The sequence below is a fragment of the Hibiscus syriacus genome, unplaced genomic scaffold, assembly GCF_006381635.1.
Source record: "Hibiscus syriacus cultivar Baekdansim isolate YM2019G1 unplaced genomic scaffold, ASM638163v2 tig00009796_pilon, whole genome shotgun sequence".
NCBI lineage: Eukaryota > Viridiplantae > Streptophyta > Magnoliopsida > Malvales > Malvaceae > Hibiscus > Hibiscus syriacus.
In genome coordinates this window covers 135,895-148,645 of record NW_024062201.1, presented here as the reverse complement: position 1 = coordinate 148,645, position 12,751 = coordinate 135,895, and the positions used below count along the sequence as shown (strand labels likewise).

At 30.5% G+C, this 12,751-nt stretch overlaps 1 pseudogene; it reads left to right on the top strand.

Annotated features, from left to right (window-relative positions):
* The first annotated feature begins 7,151 nt into the window (after nt 1-7,151).
* On the top strand, nt 7,152-10,156 carry LOC120203316 (annotated as a pseudogene).
* The last annotated feature ends 2,595 nt before the right edge of the window (nt 10,157-12,751 follow it).

The following is a 12,751-nucleotide window of genomic DNA, read 5'->3' as shown; positions in this document are numbered from 1 at the left end:
GCCCTCATTTAAAATTACTTTTCAATAATTTAATTTCATCTCTAAACTATAACTTATTTTAGATTAGTCTTTAAACTTTGTAACATTCCAATTTCATCCCAAACTATGATCCTTATTTTAAATTAGTCCCCAAAGTTTCAGATTTTTCAATGCCATCCTCAAATTCATCTAAATATGTAACTAGTTTCCACTATAGTTTAACCTTAATTTTATTTTTAAAGCATATAACAATATAATTTTGCCTAACGATTTTGTTAACAAGGGACGAGATTAATAGATACATATGGTTTGGGATAAATTTGAAATGTTCAAGAAGTTTGAAGATTGGTTTAGAATGAAAATCATAGTTTGGCGATGAAATTGAAATGTTCAAAAGTTTGAGGACTACTTTAGAATGAAAACGATTCAAACTTAAATGATGATATTTTATGTTTAATACAACTTACGGGTTTTTTTTTTACAAAAAGTTTAGGTCAGGGGTGACTCCCTCAGTCTAAGTCCAGGGCATCTCTAAGACCCAATTGAGATTTACATAGAAATTTACAAATTACCCACCAAGAGTGACGGTGGTAAGATTCGAACTTGGTCTTATAAATTAAACTTCCTAAATCTCAACCATTTGTACCAACACTCGTTGACTACAAGTTATGGGTTTGAATTGATACCTTGGATATACAATATGAAGATACAAAACTTGCAACCTTAATAAGGGGGAAATAGTGGATATTTGGACATTTAATGTCTAGTATAAAATACTTGTTTTTGTTCATTTTGGTAGCTAAACAATCCCTTTTAATCAAGAGAGGACGGGTGGATCGAGAGAGGACGGGTGGAGATAGTTAGCCCCTGAAAATTTAAAATTAATATATATTTTAGATTATTTTTCCTATTGAAAATATGGTTTGATCCCTCTAAAATTTTAAAAGTTCAAATTCATCCTCCTAACATAAAATTATGGATTCGTCCTTGCACGTATGGCAGATGTTGGGGGCATGCCAAACCTCCTTTAGAAATGGTGACACATTCCATCAATCTTTTAATGTTTTAAAAAATGTTTTCAATACAAATATCGCATTTTTTTGTTAGGAACTTCACATTCTTTGACAACCAATAAAACAGATATATAACTTCAAGTTTGTCTATGTTTTAAGGTTGGTATGATTATATTTAGGGGTGTTCACTCGGTTAAAACAGTGGTCGACCGAACTGAATTACCATTAATCGAACTTTTTTTTTCTTTAACCGTTAATCGAACCGAACTTTTTTTTAAAATATTAACCGAACCGAATAAATTTTGGTTAATTTTTTAATTAACCGAATTTTTTTAAAATTTTCTAATTTATATAAAAATTGAATATTTTTTAATTCAAAAAACAATTTAAAATTGATTTAAATAATATATAATTATAAATTAAAAATTTTATATAGATTTTTTAATTAATTAATATTGATTTAGGTTAAAAAGTTATTGTATCTTAAATTATTAATTGAGTTTTAAATGGTTTGGCTGAGCCCATATGTTATATATAATATATTTAATATTTAAAATTTAATTTTGATTAATTCGGTTAATTAACCGATTTCGAACCGAATTAACCGTTAACCGAATTCTAAAAAATTTATTAACCGTTTACCGACCGAACTAATTCGGTGACCGATCGAATTAATCGAACTAATTTGATTCGGTCGGTTAATTCGGTTAAAACCGAAAAATGAACACCCCTAACTATATTTTGGATATGCATATATTAAAGTCAGATTTTGATATTAATTTATGCTGAGATTTAGTGTATTTATTTTAATTTAGTTCAAATTTCATCCTACTGAAAGGACTTAAATCATAATTCTAGAATTTCTTTTTTAATTTTTCATGCATTTAAAGGTTACTCTCTAAATGTGAGTTTACCATTATTTTTGAAGTGTTTTTAGAAAGTGTGGTGAAAAAAATATTGGGTTTATTGTATCACATGTTCTTAAAATTATGACCCTTATTTTAAATTGGTTCTTATATTTTTGGAAGTTCTAATTTTATCTCCAAACAATGTATCTCATTCTAATTTGGTCCATAAATATTTCAACATTCCAATTTCATCCTCAAACTATTACTCTCATTGAAAATTGGTCCATAAACATTTGGGCATTCTAATTTCATCCCCAAACTCTTGAACGTTCCAAATCTATCCCTAAACTATGACCCTTATTTTGAATTGATCCCCAAGCTTTTGAATGTTTCAATTACATTCCTCAAAATCATTCAAAAGTTTGGGGTGAATTGGAACATTCAAAAGTTTGGGGCTAATATAGAATGAGGATCATAGTTTGGGGATGAATTTATAACATTCAAATGATTAGGGAGCAATTTAGAATGAGGATCGTAATCTGAGGATGAAATTGAAATATTCAAAAGTTCAAAGACCAATTTAAAATGAAGGTCATAGTTTGAGGGCGTGTAGTATAAGTAACTCTTAGATTTGATAAATCCATTGTTTTATACTTTCCAATTATATATTATATTGATTGATGTTATCTCTTGAGATCTCAAGTTAAAACACCACATAATTTTGGTATTCAAGGTGCTCGAACTCGGAACCATAAGAAATAACAACAATTTTTTTATCATTATAGTCGCTCGATTCGTGTATGATTTGATAATTTTGGAACATACCATATTTAATAAATTACACCATACAAATTATATGATTAGCCCATGTGTTGTTACTACGTAATAAAGTTTTTATAATCAGGTCGTATTCGCACGAACTAAATATCCTCGGTAATAAATGAATTGTTGTTATTCTTTGAGGTTCTGGTTTCGAGCATCAGGAATGTCAGGGGTACGAACGTTAAATGTTAAATGGTTGAGAGTTATCTTTAGATATATATTACATTGTACTGATCTTAGATTAATAAAAAATCATGTCGTGTTTGAACTCATTTTTTATTTTATTTTTTAAGACCTCAACCTTTTTGTCATAATTTTAGACAAAATTATTAATTTTAAAAAAAAATAAAAAGTAAAACGTTACCGGATTAATTTTAACATCACAACAAAAAGATTTCTTGTGTGTGAATGGGTTGTTTCCTTTCTTCCCCACGAATGCAGGGATGGATCGAGAGAGGATGGGATGAGACACTCAACCCTTGAAAATTTAAAATTACTATAGATTTTAGATTATCTTTCCTATTGAAAATATGTTTTGATCCCTCTAAAATTTTAAAAGTTCAAATTCATCCTCCTAATATAAAATTCTAGATCCGTCATTGCACATATGGCATATGGTGGAGGCATGCCAAACCTCCTTTAGAAATGGTGACACATTCACATCAATCTTTTAATGTTTTAAAAAATGTTTTCAATACAAATATCACATTTTTGTTAGGAACTTCACATTCTTTGACAACCGATAAAAGATATATATAATTTTACGTTTGTCGATGCTTTAAGGTTGGTATGATTATATTTTGGATATGAATATATTAAAGTCAAATTTTGATATTAATTTATGTTGAGATTTAGTTTATTTATTTTAATTTAGTTCAAATTTCATCCTACTAAAAGGACTCAAATCATAATTCTAGAATTTCTTTTTTAATTTTTCATGCATGCAAAGGTTACTCTCTAAATGTGAGTTTAGCATTATTTTAAAATATTGGGTTATCACATGTTCTTAAAATTATGACCCTTATTTTAAATTGGTTCTTATATTTTTGGAAATTCTAATTTTATCTCCAAACAATGTATCTCATTCTAATTTGGTCCATAAATATTTCAGCATTCCAATTTCATCCTCAAATTATTACTCTCATTCCAAATTGGTCCATAACATTTCGGCATTCTAATTTCATCCCCCAAACTCTTGAATGCTCCAAATTCATCCTTGAACTATGACCCTCATTCTGAATTGATCCCCAAGCTTTTGAACGTTTCAATTACATTCCTCAAAATATTTCAAAAGTTTGGGGTGAATTGGAACATTCAAAAGTTCGGGCTAATATAGAATGAGAATCATAGTTTGGGGATGAATTTAGAACATTCAAATGATTAGGGAGCAATTTAGAATGAGGATTGTAATCTGAGGATGAAATTGAAATATTCAAAAGTTCAAAGACCAATTTAAAATGAAAGTCATAGTTTGAGGACGTGTAGTATAATTAACTCTTAGATGTGATAAATCCATTGTTTTATACTTTCCAATTATATACTCTATTGATTGATGTTATCTTTTGAGATTTAAAGTTAAAACACTATATACGTAGGGTATATAGAAATTCATTGTCAAATAATGAAGATTCTTTAAACATATATTATATTATATTCACCCCAGATTTATAAAAAAAAATACTACGTCTGTCCCACTTATAATGTCCATGATTAACTTTTTTGGACAAAATTTTTTAAGTTTGACTCTTTATTATTTAAATTTTATTATTGGTAAAATTCTAAAAAAATATTTTAAAAACCTTCAGTCAATTATTTTTTTAAATATATATGAATTTAATTTTTTAAATATGTTTAAAATAATCATAGTTAAAGTTTAAAATTTGTTACTTTTAAAAAGTCAATAAGCGACAATTTTTATGGGATTGAGGTAGTACATAATAAAAGAAATTCAAATTTTACAATCTGATGTAATTTACGACATCATTCAATTTTTTTGAATAATTTGGGATGATTATAAGATAATATTTGTTCAAAATTTTCTTAACTAATTGACAAAGTGCACATACCATATAGATACAGTTGTTCGAATCAAAACTTTCAGAATATCAATATCTGATTTAACTACTGGGGCCACTTGATAAGTTCAATATTATTGGAATTTAAAGAAAAAAAATTCATATGTTGATATCAATTTAAAGGGAATTTTTGTTTGGAGATTATAAAAGACAAAACAAGTTATGGTATAATGTGAAAAGAGGTGTGGTAAAGCAAAGGGGAATCCATTTTGTCAAGTTTTTACTTGTAATTCCACTAACTGATATAAAAGGGGAAAGCACTCATCATTTGGCAGAAAACAGACCAATGCAAGTGATACTTGTCTTTGTCTGTTATATATTTTTAATTAAAATAAGTATTTTAAGTTATCTCTTTTATCAAGTTAAGTATTTAAAATATTATTTTTTTCGTTTAAGTATCTAAAATATTATTTAATTAATATCAGGATAAGACAATATTTGTTCAAAGAAAATTCTCAACCATTTAATATTAAACGCTCAACCTAGGGCTTCGAAGAATAACAATAATTCGTTTTACTACTGAGGTTGTTCGGTTCGTGCTACTTTATATACTTAAACGAAAAAGAGTGTATATTTTGGGCACTTATTCATGAGCGTTACTAAAATATCAACCTTACCTACATGCATACGTGGAATCCTCTCACTAGACCTTATGTTTTCTCCATGTAAGATAACCCTATAATTAGGGATAAGCACGAGACCCGAACTCGACCCGATCGGGTTGAGTTTTTTTTAAAAAAAATGGTTTCGGGTCGAGTCAGGTCTGGTTTCGGGTGGAGGCTCCCTTATTTTCGGGTCGGGTCTCGGGTGGAATCTCCCTTATTCTCGGGTCGGGTCGGATGGACCAAAAACCCGACCCAACCCGACCCATGTCCATCCCTACCTATAACTAATATTTAATCAAAACAAAGTTTTTAAGTATTATATCACTCCCCATATTACTTTTTTATTACATAATATTTATCTCATTGGCAAGCTCAATAATTTCTCTTTTTAATTAAATATAAATGTATATTCGAAAGTGTTTAATTCCATGATTTTTTAATATAATAATGATAATGAATTAAAAGTCGATCAATATTTATTTATATACATGAAAATAAATTAAGAAAAATTAAGAAAAAAGGGGGAAATTAAAAATTGATCGATATGGAATATGATTAGATTATTAGACTTATTTTGAGAGAAAAAATAATGAATTAAAAAATAAGATAAATAAGATAAGTAAGAAATTATTTAGGAAATTACAATATTTATTATAATTGGTGGTGAAATTATTTATAAACTACAACAATTATACCCTGATATATCACCGGATTCAAAATCTGGAATTTAGGGTGAATTACCTATGTAGTACCTAAATTATCAGTTTTGATCCATTTTAGTAACTAAACTTTCAATTTTTTAAAAATCATACCTAACTTTTCGTTTTCATTTCATTTTAGTATCTCACCTTTTAAAACTTAACGTGTTTAGTACCTAAAATATTAGTTTTGGTATGTTTAGTACCTAAACTTTCAATTTTTTCAAAACTTAACGTTAAATTTTGAATGGGGTACTAAAATGAAACAAACACTAAAGTTTTTAACGGTGAGGTACTAAAATGAAACAAAAACTAAACTTCAGTATAATTTAAAAAAAATGAAAAGTTTAGGCACTAAAACATACAAAAATTGATAATTAAGATACTAAATGCATAATTTATCCAATCATTTAACTATTAAATTCTATAAAATTAAATATTAGTCAATTGTGTACATCCCTATACACTTAATTCTGATAAGAAAATTTTAATGACTTTATTAATCACTATAACAAAAATTGTAATTAATTGAATAATTTCTTCCTTAAATAATTTCCCTGTATAATTTTTCAAAGTTGTCCTAGAAGAAGCCAGATTACTGTTGGTAGTTAGCAGCATCCATTTACCTCTCTCTCATTTTTTGAATTTTTGATTAAATTTCATAAACTGAGTCTTAGTTAGGGGTGTATTCGGTTCGGTTCGGTTTGATTTTTTATCAAAAACTGAACCGAGCCGAAATAAACGGTTTTTCAATATTTAAACCGAAACCGAAACCGAATAGTTAAAAAATCGAAAAAATCGAAACCGGTTTTTTCGGTTCGGTTCGGGTTTTTAACAGTTCGGGTTTTTCGATTCGGTTCGATTCAGTTTTTCGGTTTTTCAATGAAAAAATCACTTGAAACTATAATTTTTTTTACAAAAATTGCATATTCGGTTCAATATGGAACAAATGGGTTCCATATGGAAAACCCGAACCGAACAGAATCAAAAAAATGAAGCATTTAAACCAAACCGAAAATCGAATCATTTAAAACCAAACCGAACCAAACCGTTTTACTCGATTCGTGTCAGTTTTTCAATTTTCTCGATTTCGTTGCTCACCCTAGTCTTAGTGATTAACAGCTAAAAACCTACTTTTTCATGTGTTTGATTGCTTAAAACCACTTGTGTTTAGATCTTTCATGATCAAAAGTTGTCTGCTTTATTGAAAGTAAAGGGAAAAAAAGTTCTTTCTTGGTGAAGGGAATTTGAATGTTTTTAGAAAGATGGGGTTTGGTCATCAATCTGAAAGATTTGTTGGCAAAAAACCATCAAGGAAGAAGAAAGATGATGAAGAAGCAGCAGAGGATGCTGGGTTAAATTAAGGTTTAAGGGATGTTGCATGTCTTCTAGATCAAGAGCTGATAACTCCATGAGTGGAAGAACACCTACTCCTTTTGGTAATCTTCTGATTCATCTTTTCTTTTATGTTTTTTGATCTTAAAAATTACTGTTTTTTCACCTCAGGTTGCTTTCTTGTATCAATCTTAATCAAAGGTTTATAGATGTGTAATTTATTGATCATAAAGTTGATATTTTTAGGGTTACATGTTATGTATGTATGTTGTATCATGTATGTTGTTTGTTGTATGTATGTATGTATGTATGTATGTATGTATGAAATGGTTAGTTTTGCTGAATGAGGTGATTAGTTGAAACTTGAAAGCAACTGGGGTTTTACCATTATTATTTTGGGAAATTCAATAATATGAATCCTTTTGCAGCATTTGATTTAGTTTGGGAAACATTTACTGTGTGATAAATGCATATACAATATATGAAATGGTATCTGATTGCCTTGCTGTTTGTACAAATTCAGCAGAAAGTAAGCGGGCGAAAGAGAAACGCAGAGATCAACCGATCGTTTCGGCGTCTTCTACGACTAGTAATGCGGAAACTGCTTCGTCCACACCAAAATACAGTGAGGAACTGAAAGTTGCTTCGCAGCTACGGAAGTTCACATTTATTGACCTTAAATTAGCAACCCGGAATTTCAGACCCGAGAGTCTACTCGGTGAGGGTGGGTTTGGTTGTCTCTTCAAAGGCTGGATTGAGAAAAGCGGAACCGCTCCTGTGAAACCCGGTACCGGACTTACCGTTGCTGTCAAAACGCTGAACATCGAAGGACTTCAGGGTCACAAAGAATGGCTGGTAGGACATCTGAATGATGCTTTCTTTCTTTGTGTGTGTGTTCTATTGTAAACTTCATGTTTCCGATTGTATTTCAGGCCGAAGTGGATTTTCTTGGTAACCTCCTCCATCCCAATTTGGTTAAATTGGTTGGTTACTGCATTGAAGATGATCACAGGTTACTGGTATACGATTTTAAGCCAAGAGGAAGCTTGGAGAATCACCTCTTCCGAAGTACGTAACAACCTTTTGTTTCATGATATATGTTAATCACGGTTCTAACCGACGTGTTCCGACACTAAAGTAGCTCAGCCGTACGTATTCAAATACCTTTGTTAAACAAACACATGATTTCTAGGGTGCTCTTTAACTTAGATTAAACCAGGAATCTGGGTCTTATGATTGGAAGGCAATGTCCTTGGTTGTTCAATATTTAGCTTAGAGATATCGAGTGGTACCTTAAGTTAAAGAGCATATTGCCTTCCAATCATAAGATCCATATATGATTATGGTAAATTCTTACGTTAGAATTGCATTGATTTGTCGTTCTTATTTTGTGTAAGAGCCTCAAATTCGAGGTATCCAAGTTATGTACCGGACCATACAGCTTGTGTGGTTATTACCTTCATATTCACTATCATTGTGCTTTATGCATTCACATTTTCGTGTTCGATGTTTAATTTTCTCTGGTAACAACCATTTTAAAACATCTAATATCTTGTTAGATGCAGTATGTAATTAAGACATTAAGTAAGTTAATCCATCTGCAAATTTATGTTTTTATTGTACTGAAACTGTTGCTGCTTTTCAGGATTACAATGCCAAGCTCTCTGATTTTGGACTGGCCAAAGATGGTCCCGAAGGAGATAAAACGCATGTATCTACTCGAGTTATGGGAACATACGGCTACGCTGCACCTGAATATGTAATGACCGGTACGTGGTAGATTCGCGGTTTCATTTCCGGATATGATGTTTGATGAATTAGTCCCCTTTATATCCAACACTCTTTCTGCTCTGCCTTTCGGAAATAGTCCACCTCCGATACGGCATTAATCAAATACGGTTATTGGTTTAGGACATTTGTCATCAAAGAGTGATGTATATAGCTTCGGGGTAGTTTTACTCGAGATGTTGACCGGCCGAAGATCGATGAACAAAAACCGACCGAACGGGGAGCACAGTCTTGTGGAATGGGCAAGACCGCATCTAGGAGACAAGAGAAGGTTCTTCCGAATCTTAGACCCTCGACTTGAAGGCCACTTTTCGATTAAAGGTGCGCAAAAGGCTTCCCAGCTGGCTGCCCAATGTCTTAGCCGTGATCCGAAAACCAGACCTCGGATGAGTGAAGTTGTTGAAATCCTAAAGCCACTACCAAACCTCAAAGATATGGCAAGCTCTTCCTACTATTTCCAAACTATGCAATCCGATCGTAGGTCCAACGTAAATGCTAAAACCGACACCAGAGCGCAGGCCGGATTCGTAGTGAGGAAGGGACAACCTATGAGGAGTTTATCCGCTTCGAACAATCATCAGGCTACTCACCCATCACCAAAGCCCAGAGCAAAAGAAGCATAGGTTCACACGTTCAAGTTTCTCTATTTTCATACATAGAATTTGGTTCTTATCCGGTTTCCGCTTCTTCGGGCTGCGATATCCACCGTTTAATTATACGAATAGAACTGAACGTGCAGCATCACGGCCAGTTAGTCGTGCTCAAGGAAGCTCATCTCGTTCATTTCTCTCGTTCTTCATTGCTATCATATACCTTTATCCTAGATGTCCGGGTTACATTGGAGAATAGGGGCTCGAAAGCTACGTCGGCGATGGTTATGGCACGACGGTGAAGGCCAGTCGATAGGTGGTGCAACCATGACGTTACTTTTATGTGTTCTTTGTTTAGTCTTTGGACTGTTGATGGATTTAAGAGACCTCAGAAGTAACATCTTTAACATAAGAAAAACTTGTGTGAATATAATGTTAGGGTGCTGTTATAAATCCATTTTTCTTACCTTGTATAAGTTGATAAATGGCATTATTTTATGATATTTTTAGTATCATCGATCTCGTCCTTTAAAAACTTCGACCTAAACTCGAACTCAAATCTTTTACGAAAAATATGATTTTATAAGAACGAATCGGAACCAATCGAGTTTCGATAATTGGTTGATGAATGATGCAATGTTGACACTAATGCAAAGTCCTAATTAGCCACTCAACCCTAACCCTATATTGCCCTGTGTCTACCACTTTCAATATTTTCCCTTTTTGTGCCATATTCCACTTCAAAATTTTAATGGATAGTTTTTCTTAAAAAATATAGGGTAAATTACACAAATGGTCCTCGACTATTACAAGTTATAAAATGGTCCCTAACTATAGGAAGTTGCTATGTTGAATCCCTCAACTATTACAAGTTACAAAATAGTCACTCGACTATTCATTATTTTTCAAACTCGTCCTTTTCCATTAATAAATTAATGATTGTTTGAGCTGAATGTTAATATGTTGATTGAGATATAATAGATTTGAGATTGGGAGATCAGATTTTATCATATATCAGTCAGTAGGTTAGTGTAAAGCTCAGACTATCGTCAAAATTTTAATGAAAAATGATGAGTATGAGACATAATGAATAGCCGAGTGGCTATTTTGTAACTTTTAATGGATGGGGGACTCAACAAAGCAACTCCTTATAATCGGGGGCCATTTTATAATTCAATAAAGTAATATCTTATAGTAATAAGACCATTTGTATACTTTGCCCAAAAATATAAGTGAATGATAAAACTTTTTCAAGCTAAATATTTATTTATTTTTTAAAATCAAATATCAAAATTATTTGAATAATAATAGTTTTTCAAGCTAAATATTTATTTATTTTTTTAAAATCAAATATCAAAATTATTTGAATAATAATAGTTTTTCAAGATAAATATTTTAAAAAATTAAAAAATATGGATTATAATTATAATGAATTTGACTAATGACTTAATATTTTATTCATGGATTCAAATATGATGATAAGGTTGATGATTTAATTATTGGACCACGGCTTATCAAATTTAATATCAAGGCATACTTAAATTCATCCCAAATAAATTCCCGGGTAAACTACTTATTTAGTACCTAAACTATTAGTTTTGATCTATTTTAGTACCTAAACTTTTAGTTGTTTTCAAAAACATACCTAATATTTGGTTTTCATTTCATTTTAGTACACGTAATTAAAACGTTAACGCGTTTAGTACCTAAATTATAAACTTTGATCCGTTTTAGTATCTAAACTTTCAATCTTTTCAAAACTTAACGTTAAATTTTGAATAATTTATTAAAATGAAACAAAAATTGAAGTTTTTAATGACGGTACTAAAATGAAACAAAAACTAAACTTCAGGTATAATTTTGAAAAGAATTGAAAATTTAGATACTACAATGGATTAAAACTGATAATTTAAGTACTAAACACATAATTTATCCTAAATTCTTAGATTCTTAATCATGGTCAGCGGATCTAACGCACGCTGTGCTCCTGTGTCCATAGGTAGACAAGCTATGGTTCACCTTGACACCTGCAACAACTAACGATGTTCTAACGGTTAACTCGGTTAACTGATTGAATTAAATTATCTAAATTTTATTAATAAATTTTTTTAACCGAATCGATTTCTTACAAAAAAAAAATTAACGAATTGAACTAAGTTCGATTAATTGATCGGTTAACCAAATTAAATGGATTTTATAAATATTATATATAAAATATTAGATATTAGATATTTTTAGTTTATTCGGTTAATTCGGTCAAAATCGAAGTTTAAACACTCCTAAAGCTAAATAATATATATAATATATTAAATATTTAATAATTTCGATTAAATCGGTTAATTAACCGATTTGGAATAGAATTAACATAAATCAAAGTTTGAAAAAAATCATTAACCGTTAACCTACCGAACCCAAAATTAACCGACCGAAATTTTGTTTTGGTTGATTAATTTGGTTTTAACCGAATTATGAACAACCCTACACATGATTTTATAATTTATACTAAAAGGCGAATTTACAAAATTTCAATAAGAGACAAATAAATTATGAATTAAAAAACAAAAAAAATAGTTAAATTATACAAGAATATAAATATTTCATAAGACGATTATCCTACCAACTCCCTCGATCCATCTCGACACCAGTCATTAAGTTTTTCGGGGTGGAGTTTTATCTCAAAAGGACAAGTCGGATGAAGAGTATATAATTTTTGGGCCGAGTCGGGTTGGTCGAGACCTACCCATGTCCATCCCTAAATATGCTTTAGCTTTTAAAGGTTTGTTATTGACCTTAAAAGCCAATCCGACTAAAATAAATAAACATAAACGAATGAATATAAAATTAATTTGATTGATATTTGAGAATAGCTTTTTTATTTCTAAATAATTTTGAGTTTATATTTTTTTAATTGATTTGAGTGTTTTTATTTGGGTTTAAAATTAATTGGGTTTTAAAATATTAATGGGTTTAAGGTTAAAATTTATTAAGAGTTAATATT